Here is a 16,860-nt window from a genome sequence, read left to right as displayed (position 1 = left end):
TTTAAAGATTACAGGGAATATGATGATCAATCTTAAACTTCAAATCATATCATTGCATCACCCACAGTTCAGTGGCAAACTAAGAAAGGAATGGCAAAAGGCCTGCTGCAGAGACAGCAAAATCATGGCATTCCTCCATACGTTATGCCTGCAAAGAAGCCTCCCCCACCCAATGGCTCGTCATTTTTATTTCACGTTCAGATAAAATTAATAGCTCATCAATATTCACATTCTTTAGTCCCTTCCTAAATGTGCACAGCTAGTAATTAACTTGGGCTTTATAGCTTTGCTCACATGTCAGACCTATTGTTCAAGGAGATTAACAGAATCACAATTAGACCTGCAAATAGTCGGCAAGTTCCTTGTTCACCAGAGCAGCTGCACACCATCCTTGGCACGTAGCTCACATGGGAAAACCACCATGCGGTAACCCCCAAACTTTGACCCAATGATAGCAATCTATTTTCTCAGTTACAGCTGCTGCCGTCCCACCTCATTCTTGACTGATGGTCAACATTCTACAACTGCAAGACAGCCCACTTTATGTTGCCTGCAAGTCCCCATTGCCCATCAGAGCTAAAAGCAGGCTGGCACTAGCGACAGATGACTGTCAATTTTCATTTCTCCCCGTTTCTTTTTTATTATTCTTAAATTCATTTCTCCACATTTCTGCAGCAATTTGGAATTTTTAAAAAATTCTCATGAAAATTTGCATACATTTTTGTGTGAATTTTTCCTAAGAAATGCATTTTGCATTTTTTCCTACTATCATGCATCTTTGTATGTTATTTTTCACTAACACATTTGTATGCACACTTCAACTTAACATATATGTGGGTGGTTTTTTTAACATTACTTGGTTAGAAAACTGCATTGCAAAATTCAGAAAATTGAAATTTTTGACAGATGACTGTGTTGTGGTTCACTTATTGTTTGGGGGCAATGGTGATGCGTCCTGCCTTATCCTGTCCCTTTGAGTTGTACCATGGACTATATAATGCAAATTATATAAATCCTTCAGCTCCATCAGGCCTCTTCTCTCTCAACTGTGGGCGGCCATTCCTTCAGACTGCCTCAGTAGGAGAGATAGGAAGCAAGGCTCATTGCATCAGCTATTCTGGATGCCCAGCTCCATCAGGCACCCCCTGCCCCTGAATTGTGCCTCTTGCTAAACAAAGGTATAGTTTTCACCACACATTGCTAAGCATGTTTCTGGTGCTTCCCAGCATGTGCTGGAAATCAAATCCTACATTTCTTGGGTCAAGAGTGAGCATACATAATGGGATCATCATGGACTGGGAGCTATTACATACAAACTTTTCCTTCGGCCACCATTTGCCCGGCGGTCATGTAAACAGTTCTTAAAACATCACCTTCACTCCTTGGCAGAGAAAATGGTTCCTAAACCAAGTAACATCTTTTTGCTAAAATAGCATGGGCCATTGAGTTTCATCAAATGTGGGAAGCTCTCATTTTCTATCCCAATGGATTCATCCAGCCCTCCTGAGTCCTGGGAGAGCTGTCAATTAGCTACTTGAGTTTATGTGCACTTTTCATATAAATCTAAACAACAAAAAGGTACATTCACAGGAAGTGCACTTACAAATACTTCTGCTAATAAATGTATAACCAATTTGCTATTACCTGTGATAGCAAGAACAGTAGTGCAATGAGTGCAGGACTTGGGGGCAGGCATCTTGGGCCCTCTTAGTAAAATGATCAGGAGGCTCCCCAATTGCAGCAGAAATGGCTTGCATGTTTTGAAGAAAGCAAAGCACATTACCATCTAAATAGGGGGCACCCCTCTAATACAATTAAGACCAGAATCTAAAATGACTCAAGTATACCACTGGCAACAAGGGCTGATACTACAATGGGATTCCTAAACAAACAAACAGCAGGGCTGTCTTCTATTAAAGCCAAATGGTTCGAAGTGTGCAGATTATGAAGGAAAGTAGGATTATGCAGACAGGGTTTCTGAAGAACCAAACTGTTCCCTTTGGTTACTTGTAGCTGGGGAATTACACAGAGCAATAGATGGGTTGATGAAGCTGGGAAGGCTAGCTGAACTAAGCACACATTTGAGGGTCTGCTCAACCAACTAGATGTAATGGTGGCAGTTCTGTGTGATTAAAACGGGAAAGAGTGGGCATAGTCTAAACCTCCCTGCTTACCAAATTCTAGCTCTTCCCAACCCCTCTTTTGAAATATTTTTATCCAGGGTCAATCAGTGGTGGGAAGAGATGGGGGTGGAGGATACGCTATGGGGCAGGTGCTGGTCCAGGGACCGAAGCCCCGAGTCTTTTCTTACAATCGTCAAATTTCATGCCCCAGTGCTTCCTGGTCAGACTGAAGATGCCTACCTGTGTTTGCATGGCAATGTGGACACTCCACTTCTCTACACTGGAAATAATCAAGGGAAAGCAGGAGAGATGACCCTCATTGCTGAAGAAATAATGCTTGGGTGGCTCAGAATTGTTAAAGTATCTTTGCATAGAGGGGAGCTTTGTCTTTAAAAGTAGGCCTAAATTTTCACCACTGAGTATCAAGTAGCATATGCATATTGTATGCAAATTTGTGTCATGGTGCTGTGCCTGATATCTTTTAAGGATCTAGCATTCGGGTTCGGACACTGTACCCACCTCACCTTTTCGTCCTTTTTCTACTGCTGAAACCAGACCCACACCGTACACCCTGCTTTCTCTGCAACTGAACTGTTTAGGGGAAAGGAGCTCCTTTACTAATGATTCACTTCAAAGACAGTACAGAGAGGATTACCACTCCGAGGCATTACAGTTTACTTCCAAAGCTTGCTTTCAGTTAAATTATTTAGAGCCTGGCTAGTAGAGATTTTTTTTAGCAAACATAAATCGCTGGTATCTGGCAGGGAAAGCATTTGGCTAGCAAATACTATGGTAAGTGGCCATGTTTCCTGCAGTTTGTTTCAAAACATTCCTAATTAAGCATTCCTCAAAACAGGAGGTCTGGCTAATGAAGGGACCCTGGACAAACTGCACAGGCAGAAAGAGTGCCAGCCTTTTAGTCAGTCCTCAAGCTTTATTTGTCATCAATTCATAGTCTTCTGCATATTATAACTACAGGCATTGTTTTAGCTAAACTCTTTGAGCATGTTAGGTGCCATATCTGAAGGTTTGCGGTGCTAATAAACTGAATGATTAGTTGGGACACACGTTGTCTGCCTTGCCAAACCAACAATGCCCTAAAAAAAGCTCAACAACAACTTTCAGGGTGTCCTGGATTTTACTTTTTGAAATATGGCAAGCCCAAATGGACAGATCCATCCATTTCTGTTCTGTGCCGATTTTTTCATGGGTTCATTCTGCTCCATTTTGTTACCACATTAATTTGTATCTATGAAAATGTGGATGGAATTCAGCTAATGAGTCCCATCAACAGAAACACTGTGCAAGGATTTCTGTTTGTACAATGAGAGGATCCCTAGGCACCCCATGAATTGCCTTTGGTGGAGTTGCTAGAACCCCCAGAAAAATGCACAGGGGAGATGGGGGAGTCATTCCTCCTGGCAAACTAAAATGCCCTGATTAATTTGTTCAAATTGGGACTGCCAAAATTCATGCAGATGTTGGAGAAATATAGGGGTTCAGTACGCTGTGGGTTCAGCCTGGATGACTAATAGAACCCAGACACCAACTGTTAGTCAAACAGGATGCTTATTTAGGTATTGCAAGGCCAGTGTGACATAACCTCAATCAGCAACTAGCAAGGGGTGGTACACCAAATATGAAAACGGCACAGGCATTTTTACACTTATAAGCAAAGGAAAGCAAAGGGGCAGTTATGTCCATATATGGCAATATTCCCTTCTACCAGCTTCTACTGTTTTAGTCACAAGGCATGGCAGCTTTCTTCTATTTCCCTCCCTCCTTCTTCCGCAGCAGTTATAACAATAGCTCCTGCGTAGGCGTAGTTCCGTCCTTCTCTCATGGTTCTCTTGCAAACACAACCTTCACATTCCAACCTTTGCTCACTTCACCCTTCTCTCTCACACACATTTCAAATTGACCCCACAGGGTGCAGTCCTACAAAGCAGAAATACTAAACACTTTCCAAGATGCTCAGGAAAGAGTGTGCCTACTCTAGGCCCAATCAAAGATTGGGCAATTCCCAGTGCAATTATGAGGAAGCAATGGACTTATAAATTGCCAGCTTGGCTGCTCAATATGATCTCAGTTCTGTGATGAAGGACTGGAGAGTTTTTTGGAGCCCTTTTTGAATGACAACAGTGCAGTTAGGTAATGTCTGGACTTAATATTCTTACCGGGGCTTCCTTTAGGAGCCCCAATGTTGTAACAGACATGATGCCACTGGTTCCCCCTCTTTAGATACAGTGGTACTTCAGGTTTCAGACACTTCAGGTTACAGACTCCGCTAGCCCAGAAATAGTACCTCAGGTTAAGAAATTTGCTTCAGGATGAGAACAGAAATCACATGGCAGCAGGAGGCCCCATTAAGCTAAAGTGGTACTTCAGGTTAAGAACAGTTTCAGGTTAAGAATGGACCTCCAGAACGAATTAAGTTCTTAACCTGAGGTACTACTGTAGTTATAATAGGTAACTTACTTCAAAGTGTGGTAGCCAGCCCTGCTGCACTGGGGGCCCCACCTGCTCATTCTTCTGAGAGGAACCCTGGATGAACACTCAAGTTCTTCCTTAACAGACACCACTGGACAGTGTTCAGTGCAGGGAATGAAGATTAAACTGTTCTGTGCTCTTCTTTATATGCACTCAAATATAGCCAAAAATATCAGTAAGGAAACAAGCCTAGGTATACTGAGAATAATCAAAAGGAGGAGGGGTAACCTATGGAGGCAAAACCAAAATAGTTTGCACTACCCGTCTTTTCCACATAAGCCTCTTTCTCTCAGCTCATCTCCTACTGGATTCCATCAAACGTGAACATCTATTATTTGCTTTCCCAACCGCTGACCCATCCTTCTGATCCTCTCTGTTATCTTTCAACGCTTCTCTTCCTGTACCCTCCACACCTACAGCGTTAGTGGCTTCTGCTGACCTTTAGCAAACTCGTACGAAAAGGAGATTGTTATTCTTTCTTGCATGCTGCCTTCTGTTCTCCTATGAAAGAACCCTGAGACGTCAATCCATTCCTTCTCATGGCACCCTTTGCTGTGATGCCTACAGGATATTCCCCTTTGCCCTACAGGTCCAGGCAGCAGGTGATCCAATCACGATCACTATTGACTTTTTCTGTCAGACAAGGAAGCTCTGAAGCAGAATGCAATGAATGCAACCAATCAAATTTCCCTTGCCTCTCTCTCACCACCCACTTCTCACAAGTCCTCTTTGTATTTAGCGTAACTCAGAGTATAATTAGATGCAGATTCCAAGCAGAGCATTGAAAAAAAATATCACATGTGACATTTTCATGAGAATATACAAAACCTGGGCCAAAGAAAACTGAATAAGGTAAATGAATGGAAAATTCTGGGACAAATACCAGTGGTAAGGAATTTTAAGGCTGCATGATATGGAGCAATTGAATTGCCTCAGCTTCCTTTCTTATATGGAGGCAGCAGACTAACTGGTGTGATGCAATTAACGAGCACATTTTTTTTAAAAAAAATATAAGTAGCAACTGTGGAGGACGGGGAGAGGCATCAACACTACAGAAAGGATATTAGGATCCTGCCCCCCCCCCAGCTGCTAGTTGCATCAAGAGAAGCATCTAATGGCAATTTCCTTTTATATGATAAGCCAAATGTGCGTGTCTGCACATGTGTGCACATTAACTGTGTTTCATTTCACTTACAGTTTTGGAAAGTGAAAAATTTGGTAGATTTGCCTTTACATGTAAACCAAATTGAATTCCACTGCCCCACCTGTTTTCACTCTAATCCATTGTTTGGCATAATATTAAGTGCAAACTCTGCCAAAATAAACATAAATAAATTGAACAAAGATATAACAGGTCTATTTCATGTGACGTAATACAGATCTGAAGGTTCTAAAGGTATTTCAAAAAGCACTGCATCAGCTCACGTTCAAAAGAGCTGGTTACGTCATAATATAGAAGTGAAACAATTTACCAGAGAAAAATATCTGATGTGATGGCAGTAAACCAATACAAGATGCACTGCAGAAAATAGCATTTCATTCATCCATGGCCCTTGCATAGGAAATCATTCCTCAAATACTATGAAGAAGGGAAGTGCATAAGCAGATTGCCCAATAAAGGAATATCATTTTCAAATGTAACTTGAAAAAGCTACATTTCCCACTTGGCTGTGTTTAGGTGGGAGCATGACACAAACGCATTGAAAGCAACAAGAACTTCAGCATTTGGGACTGAATATGTAGATGAAAACCCACTTATATTTAAGAATAAAAAAACAGATATACTCGAAAAATTCTTCTGAGGGAAAAGCCAATCTCCCTGACAACAGAATGCAGCCTTTTGTATTGCGAACTGTTGCCATTGTTCGCTGGAAACTCCTGGCTTGTTGTCAGTGGGGAAATATAATTGCTGAGTAAAGCTAGCAAGCCATGTTATTACTGGACATAATTAACTTTAGCTCCCCCCCCCCCCCAATATATGCCTATAATCTACAAAAAAGAAAAGCTCTCCACATGATAGCCTTTGAGATATTTTCTCAGAAAGCACTACAGTTAACAAAGTGCTCATTTTCATTACCTTGGACTCCTTCAGCTTTCCTCTCCTAGCAAATATTTTCCTTCTAGGCGGCTGTTAAAATATTGCAGTGTGGGAGGCTCTTTTCCATGGCAACTGCACTTTTAACATGCTGTTTAGTCTATAACAGCAAAAAGTCCTGAAGCACCTTAAAGCACCTTGTATGTTGCACCATTCTTCTAGTGGCATGAGCCAACTGCTGCAAACTTGGTTCTCTCCAGATGTTTTGGACTACAACTCCCATTACTCTGCAGGCAGTTGTAGTCCAAATGTCTGGAAGACCCTTGGTTGGAGAAGTCTGGTAACCTTTTGTGGACCAGAGCCTTAAGAATCTAAGAAGAGCCCTTCTGAATCAGACCAAAGGCCCACTTCACAAAACAACTGGATTAAATCAAGAAATACTTTAAAAACTGCCTCTTCTAAATCCAGCTTGCACTTCTGGGAGTTCTCGGTCCACATACTGCTTAAGCCTGCCTTGTAGAATTTTAAGCATAACCTTGCTAGTGTGTGAAATGAGTGCAATTGTGCGGTAGTTGGAGCATTCTTTGGCACTGCCCTTCTTTGGGATTGGGATGTAGGCTGATCTTCTCCAATCCTCTGGCCACTGCTGAGTTTTCCAAATTAAAGTGCTTTAGAAGTTGGCAACAACATTTTGGCCACCAAAGGTCCTGGTGGGGCAGGCTGAATGAGTATGCATCCCACAAGTAATTATGGCTGCATAGAAGGAACAGGAAACCTGTGTTGCTCCATAGATTGTGGGACTCCAGCCCCCATCAGATGCAGCCAATGTGGCCACTAGTCAGGGATGATATTGGGGGCCACAGATTCTCTACTTACAATAAAGTAAGGCCCATAACATTCTCAAATGCTATGTTCTGAACACAGCCTTGGACACCTGTACATTGCTGGAGTGCACAGAAGAGTCTTTGTTGAGATGTATAACAAAAGGGGAAATGATATGGGGAACATAGATATTGCATTATCAGGACCAGCAATCTTATGGTTAAAGAACTGGATTTTAAAAATTGTAAATGGTATATTTAAAAAGACTAGTGGGAATGGGAAAAGGTCTAATTCTGTATCCTGAATATGTTTTACATACTACATAACATACCAGCCTGCACGGAATCTCTTTATATGCATCCCACCTGCATTTTCTGTTCCGTAAATATTGTTTATGTGATTGAGTAATAGTGAACTGAATAGGATGATTAAAATTCAAGCTAATTTACCATAAGTATGCCTAATCTCCTGGAAATTTGTAGGCTACATCTCTCCCCCCTTTTTTTTTGAATTGGAGGCTTTCAGATTGCTTATTATACCTGCCTAGCAGATGCAAAACATATGCCTGATTGCTCTCCAAAGGGGATAATTGTCTTACTGCAATAAAACTAAAAATAGGTTTTAACAAGAGATGTTTCTGGCATTTTATCAGATTTACCCAGAATGATACAAACGAATACTAAGGGTATTTGAGTAAAATGTGATAGACGTGATTTAAGAGCATGTAGGAAACATAACTCGCCCCTTAATCAGTATTGCACTTGCTAATTTTCAAAGGATACAGATGATGACAGCAGTATGTCATCATCAATGTGATGGTGGTCAACAAGAGTCAGCTCAGAAATGTCATCTTTGCTACACAAGGTTTCAGGTGAAAAGAGGATGATCACAACTATCAGGTATCTTCTGAATTTTCTCTCTCTTCTATTTCCTGCTGTCTTTAGGTTTATGGCAAAAATGTACAAGACCCACTGTTCTTCATCTGGTAGTTTTACTTCTTGGTTGGCTTGCAACTTGCTGCTTGCAATACATTACTCAAAAAACTTAATAAAAATATATTGCACAGAAAACTCTATTTGGATAGCCATATCCACACATCCAAGTAGTTTATAGCACAAGTACTAACCTGTTTCAGTGGTTTTATGTGGAGCAAGTATAATTCTAGAAATGTGTGGAAAAATAAAGCTACCCAAAAAGAAAAATGAACCCTACGGCTCGTCCACACTGGCGTTTAATTTGGATTTGCTGCTTGTGCCTCTAGTTTATTTACTTATTTATTTTGCAGTTCCCAAACATTCAGCAAGCAAGGTAGTAGATGCCACTCAACTAAAAACAATGCCTGCCCCCCCCCAATCAGCCACCCACAGAAGTCACCAGTGAACATGCAACAATGGAAAAACCACTAAGATGGCATTACAAAAACCATCCTACACCCCTGATCACACTCATTGTTGAAGTACACTATCAGGAAGATGGTGTACAATCGCTCACCCAGCATACGTCTCTGCATCCCGGTGTTAGGAAGGCTCTTGCAAGCCATTGCACTCTGCTTGACAAGGGCTTGAGTCCTAGGGCAGCCCTGGCAAAAGTCACATCCACACCATCTGTTTAATGCACATTTAAAGCAAATGGTACCCCTCACAGAGCTACCATTCCCAGAACTCTTAACAAACTACAATTCCCATGATTTCTTTAGGGGAAGTCAGGTGTTTCCGGTGTGCCTTAAATGTACAGTGCAGATCAGCTCAAAGTTACCAAAAGGCTCTTTTCCTGGAGGAAAGGCCAGGGCCAGAAACGCCAGCAGTTTACAAAAAAGATAAGACAATAAATTCAAGAAAAACTTCCAACTTCAAAACATACAAAAGTTAAACTACTAAAATAGATTAAATTTACCTCAACTTTCTAAGCATCTGGGTAGGCTCATCTAAACATTGTTTTTAGTAGCCACCGAAAAGAGGAAATCCCAATAGTCAGTCAACATCACCCCCAGTGGCCAGGGCCTGCATGTGGAGTGTGTCGGTGACAGTAGGTAAAGGTAAAGGACCCCTGGACGGTTAAGTCCAGTCAAAGGCAACTATGGGGTTGTGGCACTCACCTTGCTTTCAGGCCGAGGGAGCCAGTATTTGTCCGCAGATAGCTTTCCAGGTCATGTGGCCAGCATGACTAAACCGCTTCTGGTGCAACGGAACACTGTGACAGAAACCAGAGCACACGGAAACACCATTTACCTTCCCACCGCAGTGGTACCTATTTCTCTACTTGCACTGGTGTGCTTTCAAACTGCTAGGTTGACAGGAGCTGGGACACAGCAACAGGAGCTCACCCCATTGCGTGGATTCAAACCACCGACCTTCCAATTGGCAAGCCCAAGAGGCTCAGCTCAGTAGTTTAGACCACAGCACCACCCCCATCCCGCCAGTGGCAGCAACCACATTGCAGCAAGAAAGGAACAAGTCACATACTTCAGAGATGTGAACTCAAGGAAAAGCCAGTAACAACTTCTTTTTAGGTAGAAAAGAGAGCAGTGGAATATATAAAGGCATTCCCTGGCTGGAAAGGGAGTGTGATGGCACTATCTAGAAAAGCACTATCCCATGGGGATTTTAGCTAACCTCACAGCACTTGCCTAAAAACATGCATAATAAGCCTGTAGTGTGGTCATCTCTTATCATGGGATTGCAGCCATCTTGCATCATTGGCAGATAGGATCTGCCTATTAGCCTCTTGCTGGGTGCTCCTGTCACTGCATCAGCACCAGCTAGAGAAGCACACTGCCTTAACATCTTAAGAAATGGGGAAGCTGAGCACAAGTAGACATCCTTGCTGTCACTCCCATCCGCAAGATAAATCATTTCATGACAACTGGCTTGTGTGCAGCAAGGGCCTGTTGAAATCTGCAGAAGACGTTTTCTCTTCCTAGAACATACACATTTGGATTTTTCATTTTCTTGCGGCGGGGGGGCGGGGCGGACAAGGACTCTAATCAATATTGCCCTGCTTCTAAAAATAGGATTTATATATATTTGAAAATGTTGGAGATGCATTAATTCTGGTACATCGAGTTCTCTGTGCTAAAGTACAAGGAACATGCTGGTTTTTCTAGCTTATGTTGTCAGTATGAGGTACAGCAATGGATGGCTATAAGGCTATTTAAACCTATTATGCACTTGCAGCCAAGCAAGGCTGTCTTTGTGCTAAAATCCAACCCTCCTAACAGTAGCCTAAGTTAAAGGGAAAAGAGAAAAAAACCTAAGAAACACACACACTATATTTTGGACCAGTTTCTAGTTTTACAAGGAAGCCAAGCAAAACTTGCTTTGCTCAGATATCAAAATGATATAGGGAGTTTGGGGTGAGGTGCCATAAGTATGCTGGAGACACTCAGCTCTGTTTCTCCAGAACATCTGAATCGGGAGAGGCTGCACAGTCTCTGGGCCAATGTCTGGACACAGTGGTGAAATGGATGCCACCTCATCCTAGAATACGGAACAACAGACCAAGGCAGAGCTGTGATTGAGAGAGTTTTGGCTGATCCTGGAAGCTGGAGATACAGAGGCTTATCTTGCTTTGTGCTGGATCCAAAGCTGTGGCTTGGGGATCTCCTTGGGAGTTGAACAGGGAGGCAAGACCCGCTGGAGTGTTAATGCTGTAAGCCCCTTCATCCTAAATTCAGGTGGTATATATGTGTGAATCAAACTATGTACAGTGGTACCTCGGGTTACAGACGCTTCAGGTTACATACGCTTCAGGTTACAGACTCCGCTAACCCAGAAATAGTACCTCGGGTTAAGAACTTTGCTTCAGGATGAGAACAGAGAGCAGCGGCAGCAGGAGGCCCCATTAGCTAAAGTGGTGCTTCAGGTTAAGAACAGTTTCAGGTTAAGAACAGACCTCTGGAATGAATTAAGTTCTTAACCCGAGGTACCACTGTATCCTAAAGTCTCCATTGACCTTCATTTCAAGGAAGCCAACCCCTGGGGACCCTTGAAGTCCCTTGCCACTTGGAGACTAGGGGACAAGCAACGATATATCGAATTGCTGTATACTGTTACAAGCCTTTGCAATAACTATGAAAGGAGTCAAATCAAGGCACGTTTCCTTTAAGTCCGAATTCTGCCCCGCAGAAATTCTGTCACTCTCCAAAACAATAGTAGTTGCACACATCTGCTTGTGTGGCATGATCCACTCTACTTCCAAGACAAAAACGTTTTTGTTTGTTTGCTGGCAAGGACCTGTAGCAGAATAGTAAGAGGCAGTGAAGCCAAGTTGATGACAATATGTCCTTCCAAAAATTTGTTACCAGGCCAGGCTGCTTGTCATTTTTTGTAAAGCACTTCCTTTGTGCAATGTGCCCTTTCACCTCAGGCCCCATCACCGAAGTCCCCATTTGTGTCTCTCAAGTTCTGTGTACATGAGATCAGAGTGTTGTAGCTCCAAGCAAGGTCCATTCCCTCACTAGGGTTTATCTGCCACTGTGGAGGTGCCCTTATGGGCCACAGAGTCAGTTACAACATGGTCAAGGAAGTGGAGTGGGAAGCCATTGCTGAACTACAGTTCCACAGGATGGCTGTCTCCTGTCTCCAGCTTACAAAGGCTGGTTAAGGGCAGGATTCCAACCAACCATTTTGGAACTAGAGGTTCCTGGAAACATGCCAGTGTGAAATGCCACATCTTCCCAGCACCACAGTTATGCCAGTGTCGTGTTGCATATACAACTTGTGGTGGAACGCCCATACGATAAGCTGGGTGTAGCAAATGTAGTGCTCTCCCTATATTATCGGAGCACAATTCCCATCACTCCTGACCACTGGCCATGGTAGATGGTGCTGGTGGATTTCGTAGTTCAACAGCATATGGAGAGCAGCACATTCACTACCCCTGGTGTGAGCAATGGGCTAGAGTTGTTAAGGAAGAGTTATGTGTCTACTAACTTAAAATTTAGTGGCCAAGCTATCCATGAACTATGTGTGCTCTTCTAAGACTTCTGCTCTCTCTATGTAAACACTCATCATTTGCCTTCATAATGTAGTACAATAACAAAGTTGCAATAACTTAAATAACGTTCTGAAAAACAATGCCATGTTTATTAGGATAAAAGGGAATCTGCAGTAACTCTTCGGTCATAGTTCCTAGACATATCACGGGATGTGGAATGTTATGATACAAACATTGAGGGTGGGAGGAACTAAATTGAGTGGTCACAGTCCTGTTGGCTTATATGCGCCTCATTCTGCGTTGGATTGTGGCCAGTATCTCTGTTTATACAGTCCTCGGCGGAAATGGATGCATCATTCTACAAGTTCACATGCAAGAATAAGACAAGTGAAAATTAACTGCACAGGGAACCATATCGCTCATAAAATCAAAACATTTTGTAAATGAGCATGCAAGGCAAATCTATTTAAAGTGGTGAATATTGATTTGCTTTTGTGGTGTCTTGGCACAGAGAGGATGAAATAACTGAGAGTTTCCAACAAAGCCTGATTAAAGAACAGTTAGTCACTGCTTTGAAAAATGGAGGCCTGTTGCATGTAATATAATATATTCTCTACGTTAAAATGCTGCACATGGAGTAGTGTATACTGTTTCAATAATTTCCCATTTATTAGGAGCCTCCACAAAAGTGTTTCCTAATTTTTACCTTATCCACACTTACTTTTCCTCTGAGCTTTCCAGGCATGACCCACACTTTAAAGCTCTCTGTGTGTCTGAGCACCTCCCTTTTTTTGACCCAGAGCTTTCCCCTGCTCTTTGATGCTGAATTGGAACAAATGGCAATCTGCAGAAAACCCGAATTGCCATTTGTTGCGCTTCAGCTTTAAATAGCAGGTTTTAACGGGGAAAGCTCTGGCGCAAATGAGAAAGTGTTTGGACAAAGAGCTTCAAAGTGTGGACCTGTGCCTGGAGAGAGTGAGGCAAAAGGTATGTGTGGATAAGCTGAGTCCCAGGGTTTTTCCCAGGGAGCATCCCAGTGCCTCTCCGTGGCCACCACTGCTGGCCTCCTCCATTGGGCACCTCGTAGCGGCTGCTGGAGAGCAAGCGAGGAAGAGGAGAGGCTGCAGCCACACACCAGCTCTGAGGGGCAAGCAGAGGGCAGGGAGAATGGAGGAAGAGAGCGCAAGGAGTCTTGATTAAGAAAAATATGATTTGTGCCTTTGCATCTAATCTTGCCTCTTTCTATTTTATTTATTGGTGTGTGCTTTGTTTTATTTATTGGTGTGTGGGTGTCATGGTGGTGGCACTCGCCCTTCTTCTGATAAGAAATGCTCTGTGGGGGAGGGGACAAAAATGGGGGAGGGGTCAAGGAAGGTCAGTTGGCAGGGAATGAGTAATGTCCCTATTTTCATCTGAGGGATATTGGAGAGTATGCACGCATATACTGGTCTCATACCGTCTCTACCTTCTGAAAGGCAAAGTGTGGTCAGTGTGTCGGTTGCTCAGTCTGTACAGCTTCCCATTTACTGATTCTGAACAGGAAATCAAGTGGTTAAGCAATTGGAAATTCGGTTTTCTTGTTCTGCCTGCCTGCCTATTTTTTCACCTTGTAATCTCAAAAGATTAATTTGTCATAGATTTCTGAACAGCTCTATGTGAGTAGAGAAAGAAAGAAAAAACAAATAGGGGAAAATTAGACTCTGTGCTTTCAATATGCCTAGAATTGCATGCTTCAGTGGGTTACAAAAAAGCTATGTGTTATGTTTTGTACATTGGTACTTATCTCTGCATTAATATCCTTCAGCATTATTGGAAGGCATGGAATTCTGAAAAACAAGCCCAGCATTATCAGCAATCAATACAGGGAGGGGAAATAGTTTCAGTCAAGGCTCTAAGCCACACCAATTGCAATGGGTAAAATGTGATAACCCTAATATGAGCAATACAGGGTTGGTTTCAATCATACTGTTCAAGAGGGCTAACCACATTAGCCTAGCCCTATACATATGTACACCAACCTAGCAGTTTGAAAGCACATCAAAGTGCAAGTAGATAAATAGGTACCGCTCCGGCGGGAAGGTAAATGGCATTTCCGTGCACTGCCCTGGTTCGCCAGAAGCAGCTTAGTCATGCTGGCCACATGACCTGGAAGCTGTACGTTGGCTCCCTCAGCCAATAAAGCGAGATGAGCACCGCAACCCCAGAGTCGGCCACGACTGGACCTAATGATCAGGGGTCCCTTTACCTTCATACATATGCACATGCAAAAAGATGCCATTTTAAAGCTTAACAGACATATTATAACATAAACTTATACCACCACAAGCCTGATATTCTCTAAGATGCCACTAGACTGTTAGCTTTGTTTCTCACCAGCTGACTTTTTCTTTTCTTTTCTTTTCATTTTAATTTCTTATATTTCAAAACTCTCCCTTGTTCCGCAGGAAGCCAGGACAGTTTACCAAGTAAAAGTTAACATCCATACAGTAAAACCTATTAAAACATTACAACAAGTAGTATCAGCTCAACAGTGGTCAATAAAATACACTTAAAATTGTAGTCTTCCCCAAAAGATGCGTGCTCAGTTGACATTGGAAGGTAGCCAGTGAGGAAGACAGTCTGGGAGCTGCCACCAGAAAGGCTCTGTCAGGGTCTGAGGTCTCTTACCTGAGTCATAGCCTTTTCCCTTGGAAAGTGAGAAGTTGGTCTAACTGGTTACTAGGCTCAAAAGCTATCTTTACAGATAAGGCTGCCTTTATACAGAGCATGGACAATTAAATGCAGAGGTTATCTCCTTGTTTTAGCCTTTTTATAAAATATATATTAATAAGGTCAAAAATAAGGATGGGTATTAAAAAGACATTTGCCCATATAATCCATTTCCCTTCTCTTAGTCTCAGTCATAACACGAAAGCAGGCAATCAAGAACACAGACACAAGAGAATGATGCATCCCAACTTCACCATCTCAGTCTCTCTGTGTGTCAACCCTTTTCTCCACTACCTGCCTCTTGGGCTTGTAGCCCTGGTTACTATCAAAGTTCAGGAATTCAAGCTTGCTTAGCAACTGTCAAGTTCAAGCTGATGATTCTCCAACCCAAGCTCCCAGATAACACAGCCAAACAGGAAGTCTCTCAAAACATATCCCTGAGAATTAAGTACAGCTCAGACTCTTCGCAACGGTTGTAAAATGGCTCCCCACCAGCATGGCTCTCTTTGGAGATTTCAAGTCTCTGCTGAATGGCTAAATATAGGGTGAGCAACCATTGGGGATCTGTCACAACCCCCTCCTAAAGTCACCAAACAATGGGTCGCCATACAATCAGTGAAGCCTGAAGAGCATAAAGCCCAGATTGGCAGATATAAAGAGAGGTGCTCCTTCAAGAATTTGGGACCAAAATCATTGGGGATTTTGTATGTTAAAGTTTGAATTGGGCCTGGTAGCAAACAGGCAGCCAGTACAGATCCTTCAGGATTGCTGTTACATGGTCTCCCTGTATCAATTAGTATATCTGCCAACAGCATCTTAAGGACCACCTTCAAGGGTAGCCAAAAGTAGAGTGCATTACAGGGCTGCCTTCAGATGTCTTCTAAAAATCAGATAGTTGTTTATTTCCTTGACATCTGATGGGAGAGCGTTCCACAGGGCAGGCACCACTACTGAGAAGGCTCTCTGCCTGGTTCCCTGTAACTTGGCTTCTCGCAGTGAGGGAACCGCCAGAAGGCCCTCGGTGCTGGACCTCAGTGTCCGGGCTGAACGATGGGGGTGGAGACGCTCCTTCAGGTATACTGGGCCAAGGCCATTTAGGGCTTTAAAGGTCAGCACCAACACTTTGAATTGTGCTTGGAAATGTACTTGGAGCCAATGTAGGTCTTTAAGGACTGGTGTAATATGGTCTTGGTGGCCACTCCCAGTCACCAGTCTGGCTGCTGCATTCTGGATTAGCTGTAGTTTCTGGATCACCTTCAAAGGTAGCCTCATGTAGAGTGCATTGCAGTAATCCAAGCGGGAGATAACTAGAGCATGCACCACTCTGGTGAGACAGTCTGTGGGCAGGCAGGGTCTCAGCCTGTGTACCAGATGGAGCTGGTAGACAGTTGTCCTGAACACAGAAAAGATAGCCAGAGGAATATACCCCTTGTGGTTTCCCACTGGCCACCCAAGCTCCACCTCTTCCTCTTGATCATCCTCTTCCTTCTCCCTCTTTCTTGCATGAGGATGCTATGAAGGTAGCTCCAATCGTGTAGTGTAAAATCTGAAGCCATCGCTATAAAGATGAAGTAACTCTAAGTAAAGAACCTTTTCGGCTTTGCTGATGAGACTCTTGTGTGTTGTATTTTACCTTTTTAGGAATGCTAGTGATATGTCAATGAGACAGGCAATGGGTGGTGGGGCAACTCCAGCTTCCAAACTTTTTAACAATTTTGTGTTTTTTTTAAAAAAAATCATTTCATC

The sequence above is a fragment of the Podarcis cretensis genome (assembly GCF_951804945.1).
Source record: "Podarcis cretensis genome assembly, chromosome: 3".
NCBI lineage: Eukaryota > Metazoa > Chordata > Lepidosauria > Squamata > Lacertidae > Podarcis > Podarcis cretensis.
Note: the sequence above shows the minus strand (reverse complement) of the source record.